The 16,079-nt window shown below is 42.9% G+C and overlaps 2 protein-coding genes across 13 annotated transcripts in view; both read right to left on the bottom strand.

The window, feature by feature from the left end:
- Positions 1–16,079, bottom strand: part of LOC139583394 (LIM zinc-binding domain-containing Nebulette-like) — an 89,568-nt gene that overhangs the window by 23,735 nt on the left and 49,754 nt on the right. The gene's annotated exons all lie outside the window — the stretch shown is intronic.
- Positions 1–16,079, bottom strand: part of LOC139583395 (nebulette-like) — a 49,143-nt gene that overhangs the window by 19,292 nt on the left and 13,772 nt on the right. For 9 of the 11 annotated variants that reach the window (XR_011676543.1, XR_011676549.1, XR_011676551.1 and 6 more), the window contains 11 exons: positions 15,594–15,710; positions 15,021–15,140; positions 14,707–14,813; positions 12,481–12,591; positions 7,869–7,979; positions 7,092–7,206; positions 6,556–6,838; positions 6,277–6,385; positions 4,227–4,338; positions 3,451–3,548; positions 2,621–2,719 (listed from right to left, as the gene is read on the bottom strand). The gene's annotated coding sequence lies outside the window, so the exon portion shown is untranslated. The remainder of the gene's footprint in view (positions 1–2,620; positions 2,720–3,450; positions 3,549–4,226; positions 4,339–6,276; positions 6,386–6,555; positions 6,839–7,091; positions 7,207–7,868; positions 7,980–12,480; positions 12,592–14,706; positions 14,814–15,020; positions 15,141–15,593; positions 15,711–16,079) is intronic. The other 2 variants (XR_011676546.1, XR_011676547.1) reach the window with 2 other exon arrangements.

The raw sequence follows: 16,079 nt of genomic DNA, 5'->3' as shown, positions 1-16,079 counted from the left end.
GGTGATGTGGAGGTTAATCCAGGCCCTGCAGTGTCTAGCTCCACTCCCATTCCCCAGGCGCTATCATTTGTTGACTTCTGTAACTGTAAAAGCCTTGGTTTCATGCATGTTAACATTAGAAGCCTCCTCCCTAAGTTTGTTTATTTCACTGCCCTAGCACACTCTGCCAACCCGGATGTCCTAGCCGTGTCCGAATCCTGGCTCAGGAAGACCACCAAAAACCCTGAAATTTCCATCCCTAACTATAACATTTTCCAACAAGATAGAACTGCCAAAGGGGGCGGAGTTAGCCTGCAGAGTTCTGTCTTACTATCCAGGTCTGTACCCAAACAATTCGAGCTTCTACTTTTAAAAATCCACCTTTCCAGAAACAAGTCTCTCACCGTTGCCTTCCCATCTAGCTACCCCAACCCCGGTCAACAGCCCTGCACTCCCCACAGCAACTCGCCCAAGCCTCCCCGATTTCTCCTTCACCCAAAACCAGATAGCTGATGTTCTGAAAGAGCTGCAGAATCTGGACCCTACAAATCAGCTGGGCTAGACAATCTGGACCCTCACTTCCTAAAATTATCCGCCGCCATTGTTGCAACCCCTATTACTAGCCTGTTCAACCTCTCTTTCGTATCGTCTGAGATTCCCAAATATTGGAAAGCTGCAGCGGTCATCCCCCTCTTCAAAGGGGGAGACACTCTAGACCCAAACTGCTACAGACCTATATCTATCCTACCCTGCCTTTCTAAGGTCTTCGAAAGCCAAGTTAACAAACAGATTACCAACCATTTCTAATCCCACCGTACCTTCTCCGCTATGCAATCTGGTTTCAGAGCTGGTCATGGGTGTACCTCAGCCACGCTCAAGGTCCTAAATGATATCATAACCGCCATCGATAAGAGACATTACTGTGCAGACTTATTCATCGACCTGGCCAAGGCTTGCGACTCTGTCAATCACCGTATTCTTATCGGCAGACTCAACAGCCTTAGTTTCTTTAATGACTGCCTCGCCTGGTTCACCAACTACTTCTCAGATAGAGTTCAGTGTGTCAAATCGGAGGGCCTGTTGTCCGGACCTCTGGCAGTCTCTATGTGGGTGCCACAGGGTTTTCTAGGGCCGACTCTCTTCTCTGTATACATCAATGATGTCGCTCTTGCTGCTCGTGATTCTCTGAATCCACCTCTACGCAGACGACACCATTCTGTGTACTTCTGGCCCTTCGTTGGACACTGTGTTAACTAACCTCCAGACGAGCTTCAATGCCATACAACTCTCCTTCCGTGGCCTCCAACTGCTCTTAAATGCTAGTAAAACTAAATGCATGCTCTTCAAACGATCACTGCCCGCACCTGCCAGCCCGTCCAGCATCACTACTCTGGACGGCTCTAACTTAGAATATGTGGATAACTACAAATACCTAGGTGTCTGGTTAGACTGTAAACTCTCCTTCCAGACTCACATTAAGCATCTCCAATCCAAAATTAAATCTAGAAACGGCTTCCTATTTCGCAATAAAGCATCCTTCACTCATGCTGCCAAACATACCCTCGTAAAACTGACCATCCTACCGATCCTCAACTTCGGCGATGTCCTTTATAAAATAGCCTCCAACACTCTACTCAACAAATTGGATGCAGTCTATTACAGTGCCATCCGTTTTGTCACCAAAGCCCCATATACTACCCACCACTGCGACCTGTACACTCTCGTTGGCTGGCCCACGCTTCACTCTCGTCGACAAACCCACTGGCTCCAGGTCATCTACAAGTCTCTGCTAGGTAAAGCCCTGCCTTATCTCAGCTCACTGGTCACCATAGCAACACCCACTCGTAGCACGCGCTCCAGCAGGTATATCTCACTGGTCACCCCCAAAGCCAATTCATCCTTTGGCTGCCTTTCCTTCCAGTTCTCTGCTGCCAATGACTGGAACGAACTGCAAAAATCTCTGAAGCTGGAGACTCATATCTCCCTCACTAGCTTTAAGCACCAGCTGTCAGAGCAGCTCACAGATCACTGCACCTGTACATAGCCAATCTGTAAACAGCCCATCCAACTACCTCATCCACATACTGTATTTATTTATTTATCTTGCTCCTTTGCACCCCAATATCTCTACTTGCGCATTCATCTTCTGCACATCTACCATTCCAGTGTTTAATTACTATATTGTAATTACTTCGCCACCATGGCCTATTTATTGCCTTAACTCACTTATCTTACCTCATTTGCACTCACAGTATATAGACTTTTTTTTCTTTTCCCCCCCCCTACTGTATTATTTACTCTATGTTTTGTTTATTCCATGTGTAACTCTGTGTTGTTGTTTGTGTCGAACTGCTATGCTTTATCTTGGCCAGGTCGCAGTTGCAAATGAGAACTTGTTCTCAACTAGCCTACCTGGTTAAATAGTATATATATATTTTTTTATCTCCTTTTCATTAACAGTGACTGAAGGGGAATGCCAGAACAGTATCGAGATGCATTGTCTTGCCCCAATATTCGTAAATAATCTCCTTCCATTGTCTCCTTTCCTAATTTAATTTCCTTCATGGTTGGAGACAAGCTAATTCTCCAGTCAATGGTACAATACCTGGTTTTAAAAAGACAACAGTAGTTGACATCTTACCTGGCTAGTGAGTTTGGAGGCCACATTGGCATGCTCGATATCAGACCTTCCCAGGACATCATTGTAGCTGTAATGCTTTGTTTTACTCCTACAGGCCACCTGTGAAACAGAGAAACAATGTAAGCAAAGGCATACAGGCACATACATGCATGCACGTAGGCACTCACAGATGAAAAGGCTAACTTATGAAAAGGCTAACTTCGCTCTATTCTCTGCTACATACTGTTATGTACATGGGCCTCCCTCTAAATGATGCAGATTGTGTGTGTGTGTGTGTGTGTGTGTGTGTGTGTGTGTGTGTGTGTGTGTGTGTGTGTGTGTGTGTGTGAGAGAGAGCACAGCTAGGGACTGGGACTGTTGTTGTAGTGGTGGTGTTGAATGTTTTATGAATGTTACTACCCACACACACACCCTCTCCTACACACCACCAGCAAAGTTGTCTGTCCCACTGTAAACTAACTACCGCTTTGAAGGCTTAATGAAGCCTTCATAAACCCTTTATAATGCCTATATAGATGCTTCAGAAATTATTAACAAGCAAATACCTTATGCTATATAAAGGGTGCTGAAAAGGTTGAAACATAACATGTAAGGAAATGTTATCACCCTTTATATAGTATGACGTTGCTTAGACATGATTGGTGAACATCCATGTAGTGCTGATGAAGACTTCAGAATCCTTAATGAGTTGTAGTTAATTTAGAGCGTGTGACCCACTTGTCTAGGCTTGAGACTAGAGTGAGGTAAATCAACACCATGTCCAACACCTTTTCTTTAAAAAAAATATATATATTTTACTGTAAATGCACTTTGATCTGATTTGAACTCACGTTGCAGGCCAGTTCATTGGCCTGTTTGGGATTCAAGATATCCGGCCTGTCTGTCAAAGTGGTGAAATTGTGTTCTGTTTTCCCATCCTGTAGTTGACCTGAAGGCAGGAGGAGGGAAGGACATGGAGGGATGATTTCATTTTTATTTATTTATTTTTTTGCATTTCAGAGGCATTCATTCAATCATCATCTTTTGTGTACTGTAACATTCTGTGTCAATGTGCTGTCTCTTTCTGTAACATAGACACCCCCAGAACAAGAGGGTTTTCAATGGGAACGATCAGTGGCATCATTTGGCCCCCTTTTCCCTGGGTGATGTCGATGCATACTGACATCTCTCAAATGAGCAAAGTGGCCAGAGGGCCATTGGAATCCATTGCGAGATATTGGCACACAAACATCTCTAACCTCAACCAAGCATCATACATGTGTGTATGCAGCATGTGGATAAAATCTGTGTTTGGATGCACTTGATTTGTCCATTGATTCATACCCATATTGACAAAAACTTCAGACAAATGTATTCCATACAGCACAGGCGACAACATCTAGCTAGCCTAACCCAGAATATTTCCCATTACTGTAGCTTGAGTGGCCCACGGTGGTATAGCTGTTTCCGCTGCTCCTTTAAACACAAGCATGGCAGGTTCAAATCTGGCCGACGCCCTTCTAACAAACTCTCCTCCTGTCTCTCTTATTCACTATCCCTGTTTTAAAAAATAAATAGAAAAAATAATGTTGTTTGTATCAGGGGGAAATGCATTGTGGGTAATTACTTTGCTTTTCTGTTTGTTGACTTCCATAGCGTGGGAGACCTCTGGTAAGATCTCCATGGTGATGTAACTGGACTTGGCCCTTCTCTGCGTTGTACTTGTCCTAGTACAGATTCTGGAGAGGACGACAGGACAGACAGATTTCATATTCAACGTGCTGACTGCACGAGGTTCTTTAACTGATACACCACCCACAGTACATGGGATTTCCATCGGAGTGTGAATCATTTAGCGGGGGGGCGAACGGCCCTCGATGTTAACAATATGCGGCTAAAGATTATTCCGCTCACTATCCAGATACAAAACATTTGATTAAAACCAGGGCACAGAGGTGATGGGACAGTGTTACAGACATTTGGAAAATGGAGCGATGGAAGAATAGATCAAGTGGGATGTGGAGAGATGAAAATGTGAACTTGGTGAATAAAACACTAACTATAGACTCATCACCTCAAACCTCTTATCGGTGTTAGGGACACATGATGCTCCAGACACCAAATTGCTCCAGACCCCTCTGGAGAGAGGAATTCCACAGCGGACACTGGGGGGGCATGCATGCTTCGCACTAAATACACACACACACGCACACGCACACGAGAGACAGTGGGCAGACAGAGGGCAGACAGAGGGCAGACAGAGAGGCGACTAAGAGACTGAGCAGACAGAGACTTAGAGCAGACAGAGACCGACTGAGAGCAGACTGAGAGCAGACTGAGAGCAGACTGAGAGCAGACTGAGAGCAGACTGAGAGCAGACTGAGAGCAGACTGAGACTTAGAGCAGACAGAGACCGACTGAGAGCAAACTGAGAGCAGACTGAGACTTAGAGCAGACAGAGACAGAGAGCAGACTGAGACTTAGAGCAGACTGAGACTTAGAGCAGACAGAGTAGGAGAGCAGACTGAGAGAGAGCAGACAGAGAGCAGACAGAGTGATTGAGAGCAGACTGAGACTTAGAGCAGAGAGAGACCGACTGAGAGCAGACTGAGAGCAGACTGAGACTTAGAGCAGACAGAGAGCAGACAGAGTGATTGAGAGCAGACTGAGACCTAGAGCAGATAGACAGAGAGCAGACAGCCAGTCAGGGGGTGTTTCTGGGACTGGGTCAGTGGCTGTGCCTACAGGGCAGTAGACATCACAGCTGTTGCCCTCAGCCTCACGCCTGGCTGGGCACCCTGATACCCACTCCCCTGTCCAATCTGTTTGTGTGTGTTCGTGTTCCACTCATATTACAGGGAATTCCACCTGGACTGCTGTAAGAGCACTGATCCATCACATAGCTGTGCTATCCTCATTTAGCAGGTGCCTCAGACTTTATGATATTTAGGTACATGTAGAAATATTGGACTCAGATTGACTTTTGGATTTAGACACTGGGGAGCTATAGAGAGTGTTATTAGTCAGGTAGTATTGGGGGTGCCTTAGAAATAATTAATAATACAATCAATAATAATAACTTTCTCTCTATCTAGTGTTACCAGAAACTTTGGGTGAAAGTTATCAGAGGTATAAAGTACTTAGGTAAAAATACTTTAAAGTACCACATTAAGCAGTTTTGAGGGGTATCTGTACTTTACTTAACTATTTATATTTTTGACAACTTTTACTTCACTATGATCTTAAAGAAAATAAATGTACTTTTTCCCTGACCCCCAAAATTACTTTTGATGCTTAGCAGGACAGGAAATGGTCCAATTCACGCACTTATCAAGAGAACATCCCTGGTCATCCCTACTGACCACAGATCTGGCGGTCTCACTAAACACACATGATTCATTTGTAAATGATGTCTGAGTGTTGGGAGTGTGCACCTGGCTATACGTAAATAAAAAAAACAAGAACATGGTGCCATCTTGTTTGTTTAATATAAGGAATCTGAAATCATTTCTACTTATACTTTTGTACTTAAGTATATTTTAAACCAAATACTTTTACTCAAGTAGTATTTTACTGGGTGACTTTCACTTTTACATTAGTCATTTTCTATGAAGGTATCTTTATTTTTACTCATCTATGACAATTGGGTACTTTTTCCACCACTGAAAGTTATTTACCTCGCTCTGTAGGTCAGAGACTAAGTCAGCAAACTGGGTCTCTGTAGTGTGGGGGAGTTGAGCGTACAGACAACAGTATTGAGCCAGTTTCACATTCTCCTTGTACTTGCTATGGAAAGAAGACAAATTGGAAAACTCAATAAGCCCTAGGATGATATTTTCACTTAAAATACTTATCACAGCATTTATTTCTAAATGTGTATGGTTAAAAACACTGCCTTTATGTGTATCTTAGAATTGGTGGAATATAGCATAGGGCACATTTGGTCTTTACTTTACCTCACAGGGGTGCACTGGCCGGTTCTTTTCTAGCCCAGTGGGCCTGTCTAAGTTGTTGTTTCTTTGCGCAAAATGATAATAATTTGGTTAATAATTGGGGCCTTAAGGAAAAAAAGGGTCCGGTGGGTTAGAAATGCCAGGGACAATTTCTGGTCTCAGTCCGCCCCTGTTGTCTCACTCTGTAGCTGGGAAGCCTCTTCGGTGTGCTGGGTCTCCATAGTTTTGATAAGGTGGAGTCCAGAGAACCTGAAGCCTGTTTCTTCCCTGCCTCCTTGTATTTAGACTAAAAGACAAAACACAACATGATATTATCTCATATATTAGGCAACAGATCATTTCTTATTTCAACATTTACATGCAACTTCTGAAATACAATACGCTTACTAAAATTGTCCTCCAAAGTTAGTCAACAACTTGCTGAATGCATTTGAAAGTCATGCATTTCAAAGTAATCTGCTGTGATACCATGTAGGAGTAGTGAGTGAAGCTGCTGGTTTGTCATCACACAGTTAGTAGAAAAAACATGTGAGCCCCACCTGAGACATTTCTTGAGACATTTCTTCAGCAAACTTGGTCTCCATGGTTTCAGGGAGTTGTGTGTACAAGCAGATGGACAGTTCCTGCGTGTCACTGTTGTCATTTTGCTAAAATCTAGCAAAAATTCCCACAAAATTAAGTATTTTTTCAATATGAAAATCAAGATGAGTGAACTGAAACAGAGACAAATTATTCCAATAGTAACATATTCAAAATGAATAACTACACACACCAGTGGAGGCTGCTCAGGGGAGTACGGCTCATAATAATGGTTGGAACGGAGCAAATGGAATGGCATCATACACATGGAAACCATGTTTAATGTATTTGATACCATTCCACCAGTCTGCTCCAGTCATTACCTCAAGCCCTTCCTCCCTAATTAAGGTGCCACCAACCTCCTGACACACGCGCACATGCACACACACAGATGTCAACATAATGAGATATTGTTGGAGCTATACAGTAGATGGAGTACTTTATGACACAGACAAAGCGTGGAACAGGTATACTGTAGACCGGTCAAAGTCAAACTAAATTAATCTGAGCAGAACACCTCACTTCATAATTCTGATTGCTGCTTGCTTGGCAAATTGTGTGTTCGCTGTTTCTGGCAGCAAGGAATAAAGGTTACTGGAAAGCTTTTTTTTACCGTCCTCTGTGTATTTCACCTGAAAAGGACATCTCTTTGATTTCTGTGGATCCAGGTAATGTGTCTTTTAAATGGTCATTTTTTGCAAAAGGTTTGGTGGCATAAATTTGGCATGATGCCTTACCTCACTGTAAATATCCTGTTGCTCTTTGGCTAGCTGGATCTCTGTCGTTTCTGGAAGCAGGGAGTACAGAGAACTGGAGGTATCCTTTTAGCCACCTTGCTTGTATTTCAGCTAGAGAAGGAACAACAACATCTATGGTGATTACATTCATCAAACACAGGCGTTGGCACAACACCTTAGTGGGAAAAGGAATCCATTTATTCTAAAAGATACTAAAGGTTACCTCATAAGCTGAATAGATCTATATGAGGCATAACGTATTAATGTATGGAATACTGTATCAGTGTAATAAACTATACTTAAACCATATTTGTACACTCCATATCACAGTATACTGTATATGAATCACAGTTGAAGTCGTAAGTTTACATACACCTTAGCCAAATACATTTAAACTCAGTTTTTCACAATTCCTGACATTTAATCCAAGTAAAAATTCCCTGTCTTAGGTCAGTTAGGATCACCACTTTATTTTAAGAATGTGAAATGTCCGAATAATAGTAGAGAGAATGATTTATTTCAGCTTTTATTTCTGTCATCACATTCCCAGTGGGTCAGAAGTTTACATAGCAAATACTAATTGAGTGTAACATTGCCTTTAAATTGCTTAACTTGGGTCAAACGTTTCCACAAGCTTCCCACAATAAGTTGGGTGAATTTTGGCCCACTCCTCCTGACAGAGCTGGTGTAACCGAATCAGGCTTGTAGGCCTCCTTGCTTGCATTTGCCTTTTCAGTTCTGCCCACAAATGTTCTATAGGATTGAGGTCAGGGCTTTGTGATGCCCACTCCAATACCTTGACTTTGATGTCCTTAAGCCATTTTGCCACAACTTTGGAAGTATGCTTGGGGTCATTGTCCATTTGGAAGACCCATTTGCGACCAAGTTTTAACTTCCTGACTCATGTCAGCTTCAATATATCCACATAATTTTCTATCCTCATGATGCCATCTATTTTGTGAAGTGCACCAGTCCCTCCTGCAGCAAAGCACCTCCACAACATGATGCTGCCACCCCTGTGCTTCAAGGTCGGGATGGTGTTCTTCGGCTTGCAAGCGTCCCCCTTTTTCCTCCAAACATAACGATGGTCATTATGGCCAAACAGTTCTGTTTTTGTTTCATCAGACCAGAGGACATTTCTCCAAAAAGTACGATCTTTGTCCCCATGTGCAGTTGCAAACCGTAGTCTGTCTTTTTATGGCGGTTTTGGAGCAGTGGCTTCTTCCTTGCTGAGCAGCCTTTCAGGTTATGTCGATATAGGACTCATTTTACTGTGGATATAGATACTTTTGTACCTGTTTCCTCCAGCATCTTCTCAAGGTCCTTTGCTGTTGTTCTGGGATTGATTTGCACTTTTCGCACCAAAGTACGTTCATCTCTAGGAGACAGAACGTGTCTCCTTCCTGAGCGGTATGACGGCTGCGTGGTCCCATGGTGTTTATACTTGCGTACTATTGTTTGTACAGATGGACGTGGTACCTTCAGGCGTTTGGAAATTGCTCCCAACGATGAACCAGACTTGTGGGAGTCTACAATTGATTTTCCCATGATGTCAAGCAAAGAGGCACTGAGTTTGAAGGTAGGCCTTGAAATACATCCACATGTACACATCCAATTGACACAAATGATGTCAATTAGCCTATCAGAAGCTTCTAAAGCCATGACATCATTTTCCAAGCTGTTTAAAAGCACAGTCAACTTCTGACCCACTGGAATTGTGATACAGTGAATTATAAGTGAAATAATCTGTCTGTAAACAATTGTTGGAAAAATGACTTGTGTCATGCACAAAGTAGATGTCGTAACCGACTTGCCAAAACTATAGTTAGTTAACAAGAAATTTGTGGAGTGGTTGAAAAACAAGTTTTAATGACTCCAACCTAAGTGTATGTAAACTTCCGACTTCAACTGTATATGTTACGGTAAATGTGTAAAAATAAACTCATTGAGAGAAGCCTCTTTGGCGTGCTGGGTAAGGTGGCGTAGAGAGCACAGGTTGGTGGCACCTTAATTGGGGAGGGTGGGCTCGTGGTAAAGACTGGACAGCAATCAGTGGAATGGTATCAAATACATCAATAACATGGTTTCCAGCTGTTTGATACCATTCCAATGCTCCGTTCCTGCCATTATTATGAGCCGTCCTCCCCTCAGCAGCCTCCACTTGTAGAGAGAGTCTCGCTTCTCTACTGCCTCCTTATACTTTTTCTAAAACACAAAGTTAAGTTTGTTTTGTTTCCCAGGTCTGCTACATCGTGACATTTTCCCTGAAAATATCCCATTCAAATCTTGAAAAAGTTGGTTACATTTTACGTAGACCATCCGTCATGAGCTACATAACATTGTCACAAGCATGACATAATAGATGTTATTAACAGTCATGACAGTTGATGTCAGCTTATGAAAACTGACATTACACTGACCTTACACTGACCTACATTAGTTTGCTAATGCTAGTTGAGAATAAACACTTGTGGAAAGAGTATTTTTCCCGTCTTCTTAATAGTTGTTCTGATGGACGTAAAAAAAAGGCATTACACTTATACCTTTAGGTGATGTAATCACATGATGATATGGATTGCATTGGTGAAAATAAGCCTATTGTGTCAGGAAGTTGAGAATACAGCGAGGTTTAAATCTTATTTTTGCATCCCTCTTTATACTTATTCTGAAAACAGAACAAAAGAAAACTAGTGTGTCCAAAAATGTTAAGCAGTACTGAATGTTGTAAAATCATATCATCAGCCAAAATAAGACATGATGCAAAAAAGCCCTGGTAGCATGTAAAGTACAGTGCCTTCAGAAAGTATTCAGACCCCTTGACTTTTTCCACATTTTGTTAGGTTACAGCCTTATTCTAAAATGGATTAAATTGTTTTCCCCCCTCATCAATTTACACACAAAACTCCATAATGACAAAGCAAAAACAGTTTTTTAGAAATGTTTGCTAATTTATAAAAAAATAAAAACTGAAATATCCCATTTACGTAAGTATTCAGACCCTTAACTCAGTACTTTGCTGAAGCACCTCTGGCAGCGATTACAGACTCGAGTCTTCTTGGGTATGATACTACAAGCTTGGCACACCTGTTTTTGGGGAGTTTCTCACATTCTTCTTTGCAGATCCTCTCAAGCTCTGTCAGGTTGGATGGGGAGCGTTGCTGTACAGCTATTTTCAGGTCTCACCAGAGATCGGATTCAAGTCCGGGATCTGACTGGGCCACTCAAGGACATTCAGAGACTTGTCCTGAAGCCACTCCTGCATTGTCTTGGCTGTATGCTTAGGGTCGCTGTCCTATTGGAAGGTGAACCTTCGCCCCAGGTCCTGAGCGCTCTGGAGCAGGTTTTCATCAAGGATCTCTCTTTACTTTGCTCCGTTCATCTTTCCCTCGATCCTGACTAGTCTCCGAGTCCCTGACGCTGAAAAACATCCCCAAAGCATGATGCTGCCACCACCATGCTTCACCATAGGGATGGTGCCAGGTTTCCTCCAGACGTGACGCTTGGCATTCAGGCCAAAGAGTTCAATCTTGGTTTCATCAGTCCAGAGAATATTGTTTCTCATGGTCTGAGAGTCTTTAGATGCCTTTTGGCAAACTCTAAGCGGGCTGTCATGTACCTTTTACTGAGGCGTGGCTTATGTCTGCACACTCTACCATAAAGGCCAGATTGGTGGAGTGCTGCAGAGATGGTTGTCCTTCTGGAAGGTTTTCCCATCACCACAGATGAACTCTAGAGCTCTGTCAGAGTGACCATCGGGTTCCCTGACTAAGGCCTTCTCCCCCGATTGCTCAGTTTGGCCGGGCGGCCAGCTCTAGGAAGAGTCTTTGTGGTTCCAAACCTGATGGAGGTCACTGTGTTCTTGGGGACCTTTAATGCTGCAGAAATGTTTTGGTACCCTTCCTCAGATCTGTGCCTCGACACAATCATGTCTCGGAGCGCTAGGGAAAATTCCTTCGACTTCATGGCTTGGTTCTTGCTCTGACATGCACTGTCAACTGTGGGACCTTATATAGACAGGTGTGTGCCTTTCCAAATCATGTCCAATCAATTGAATTTACCACAGATGGACTCCAATCAAATTGTAGAAACATCTCAAGGATGATCTCTGGAAACAGGATGCATCTATTATTTTTGTAATACATTTTAGAATAAGGCTGTAACGTAATAAAATGTGGAAAAGTGTAACGAATGTCGTCGGGAGAAGGAGAAGAGGACCAAGGTGCAGCGTGGTAAGTGTCCATATTACTTTTAATAAATACAAAACACTTGAACAAAAACAACAAAACGACAAACGAACAGTTCTGCAAGGTGCAATACACAAAACAGAAAACAACTACCCACCAACACAAGTGGGAACAGGCTACCTAAGTATGGTTCTCAATCAGAGACAACGATTGACAGCTGCCTCTGATTGGGAACCATACCACGCCAAACACATAGAAACGGACAACATAGAACAAAACATAGAATGCCCACCCTAACCAACCAAAATAGAGACATAAAAAGGATCTCTAAGGTCAGGGCGTGACAAAAAGGGGTCTGAACACCTTACAAATACACATTATAAGAAAACAGATCCCGTTAATCCTGACTGTGTGTGTGTGAGACTCACCACGCTCTGTAGCTGGGAGGCACCTTTGGCGTGCTGAGTCTCCAAAGTCTCTGGAAGCTTTGCGTAGAGAGAAGTGGAGAACTGCTGCTTCCCTGCCTCCTTGTACTTGGCCTGCCGCACACACACACACACACACACACACACACACACACACACACACACACACACACACACACACACACACACACACACACACACACACACACACACACACACACACACACACACACACACACACACACACACACACACACACACACACACACACACACACACACACACACACACAAAACTAGTAGAGTTGAAAATGTGATGGAAATCCATTTAACTTGCATTTTTTATTCGATAGAATTTAACCACAAAAGTAATTTTTATGTGCACTACGTCATCACGCACAGCCTTTTAGCCGCAACAAATCCGTTTGCTGGAAATGGTGGGAAAATGTGCATATTGTTTTATGCAGATTTTTGAATATTCGCATGAAAATCTGTCACCAATTGGATGGAAACCGACAGTCGTGGCCCAAAGTTTTGAGAATGACACAAATATTAATTTTCACAAAGTCTGCTGCCTCAGTTTGTATGATGGCAATTTGCATTTACTCCAGAATGTTATGAAGAGTGATCAGATGAATTGCAATTAATAGAAAAGTCCCTCTTTGCCATGCAAATGAACTGAATCCCCAAAAAACATTTCCACTGCATTTCAGCCCTGCCACAAAAGGACCAGCTGACATCATGTCAGTGATTCTCTCGTTAACACAGGTGTGAGTGTTGACGAGGACAAGGCTGGAGATCACTCTGTCATGCTGATTGAGTTCGAATAACAGACTGGAAGCTTCAAAAGGAGGGTGGTGGAGGGTGGTGCTTGGAATCATTGTTCTTCCTCTGTCAGCCATGGTTACCTGTCAGCCATGGTTACCCTCATCATTGCTTTGCACAAAAAGGGCTTCACAGGCAAGGATATTTCTGCCAGTAAGATTGCACCTAAATCAACCAATTATCAGACCATCAAGAACTTCAAGGAGAGCGGTTCAATTGTTGTGAAGAAGGCTTCAGGGTGCCCAAGAAAGTCCAGCAAGCGCCAGGACTGTCTCCTAAAGTTGATTCAGCTGCGGGATCGGGGCACCACCAGTACAGAGCTTGCTCAGGAATGGCAGCATGCATGTGTGAGTGCATCTGCATGCACAGTGAGACAAATACTTTTGGAGGATGGCCTGGTGTCAAGAAGGGCAGCAAAGAAGCCACTTCTCTCCAGGAAAAACATCAGGGACAGACTGATATTCTGCAAAAGGTACAGGGATTGGACTGCTGAGGACTGGGGTAAAGTCATTTTCTCTGATGAATCCCCTTTCCGATTGTTTGGGGCATCCAGAAAAAAGCTTGTCCGGAGAAGACAAGGTGAGCACTACCATCAGTCCTGTGTCATGCCAACAGTAAAGCATCCTGAGACCATTCATGTGTGGGATTGCTTCTCAGCCAAGGGAGTGGGCTCACTCACACTTTTGCCTAAGAACACAGCCATGAATAAAGAATGGTACCAACACATCCTCCGAGAGCAACTCCTCCCAGCCATCCAGGAAGTTTGGTGACGAACAATGCCTTTTCCAGCATGATGGAGCACCTTCCCATAAGGCAAAAGTGATAACTAAGTGGCTCGGGGAACAAAACATCGGTATTTTGGGTCCATGGCCAGGAAACTCCCCAGACCTTAATCCCATTGAGAACTTGTGGTCAATCCTCAAGAGGCGGGTGGACAAACAAAAACCCACAAATTCTGACAAACTCCAAGCATTGATTATGCAAGAATGGTCTGCCATCAGTCAGGATGTGGCCTAGAAGTTAATTGACAGCATGCCAGGGCGGATTGCAGAGGTCTTGAAAAAGAAGGGTCAACACTGCAAATATTGACTCTTTGCATCAACTTCATGTCAATAAAAGCCTTTGACGCTTATGAAATGCTTGTAATTATACTTCAGTATTCCATAGTAACATCTGACAAAAATATCTAAAGACACTGAAGCAGAACATTTTGTGGAAATTTATATTTGTGTCATTCTCAAAACCTTTACAGTAGCTGTTGACATCAATGCATGACTACAGAAAATAAGTAGAAGTTAGGGTTCACGCCTAAGCTCTTATTTCATTAGCGGTGCTACTGATGAAACAGAGATGTCCTTTAAGTGTGATGAGTGGTGGTCAACGCTGTAGGGCTACTGTATTGTACCTGGCTCTGGAGCTGGGAGACCGCTTGGCATGTTGGGTCTCCAGAGTCTCTCGCATCACAGAGTAGAGAGACCTTGCCTTCTTCTCCACTGCCTTCTTGTACTTCGTCTGAAAGACAATTATTGAAACCAATGTAGGGATTCAAACCAACACAGATAAGTTACATAAACTACGATTGACTTCAGTCCGTATCAAAGGTGTAAACATCTTAACAGTGTAAAATCTTTAAGCTGCTTGTCTCGCTAACATTGTCATTAAAGTAAGAAAATCTATGTGAACTGTGGGTGAACTATCCCCCAAAAGAGAATGGCATACCTGCTGCTCTTTTCACCTGACTTTGCAGTTCAGACACATTTCTGACAGATTGGGTATCCATGGTATCAGCTAGACCAGATAGATGATTTGGGAGATATTTTTCTTCCCGCTCTCTTTGTACTTGGAGGGTAGAAGAAAAGACAATGAATACATTATGGATTTGGACACTTAATATTATAAACTGGGTGGTTCAAGCCCTGAATTCTGAATGGCTGAAAGATCATGGTATATCAGACCGTGTACCACGTGTATGACAAAACGTTTATAATAGCAATAAGGCTCCTTGGGGGTTTGTGATATATGGCCAAAATACCACGGCTAAGGGCTGTGTCCAGGCACTCCGCATCGCGTCGTGCATAAGAACAGGCCTTAGCTGTGCTATATTGGCCATATACCACACCTCCTTGGGCCTTATTGCTTAATTATACTATCAAAAATGACACCATGAAGTCGTGTCTAGCGTGTTTGGGGATACTGTCATATATTCATAAAGATTTTATAACTAGTCATATAAAACTTGCAATGTTCCCATTAGCATTAATATTCATGTCCCTGAGGAAAATTAGCGCTCACCTTGCTCTGCGTCTCTGTGAGCGCTCGAGCTCTCTCTGTCTCTGTCTCCGTCTCCATCGTCTCAGGGAGTTGAGAGTAAGCCGAACCAGAGGAGACTTTCTCACCTTTGTACTTGAACTGTAAAGCAAAGAAATGGATGTGAGTTGAGGTCGGCCTCCGTGCTTCAGCAAACAAAGGAGAATAGGAGGGGTGCTGCTCAACAACAGAGAGAGGAATCCAAAAATAAGGCATACCCAAATAAACTTCTAATAGTGGACTAATTCATAGTAAAAAAGCTTTGGATCAGTCAGATAACACAGGCAGAGATTTGCTTCATCTTAGAAAGCTCAGGCTTTATTCCATTAGATGGACAGGTACACTGACGTTTAATACTGATGTAATGAATGTATTTGTCAGTAACTGGAAGTGTTTCCTCTGAATTACAGTGGATATCATAAGTATTTTGTTACAAAATTGCGATTCTGTCATTTTTTGTCAACGATCTAC

Source organism: Salvelinus alpinus, chromosome 8 (genome assembly GCF_045679555.1).
Source record: "Salvelinus alpinus chromosome 8, SLU_Salpinus.1, whole genome shotgun sequence".
In the NCBI taxonomy this organism is placed as follows: Eukaryota; Metazoa; Chordata; class Actinopteri; order Salmoniformes; family Salmonidae; genus Salvelinus; species Salvelinus alpinus.
The sequence above is the reverse complement of the archived record's forward strand: the minus strand, read 5'-3'. Positions and strand labels throughout refer to the sequence as shown.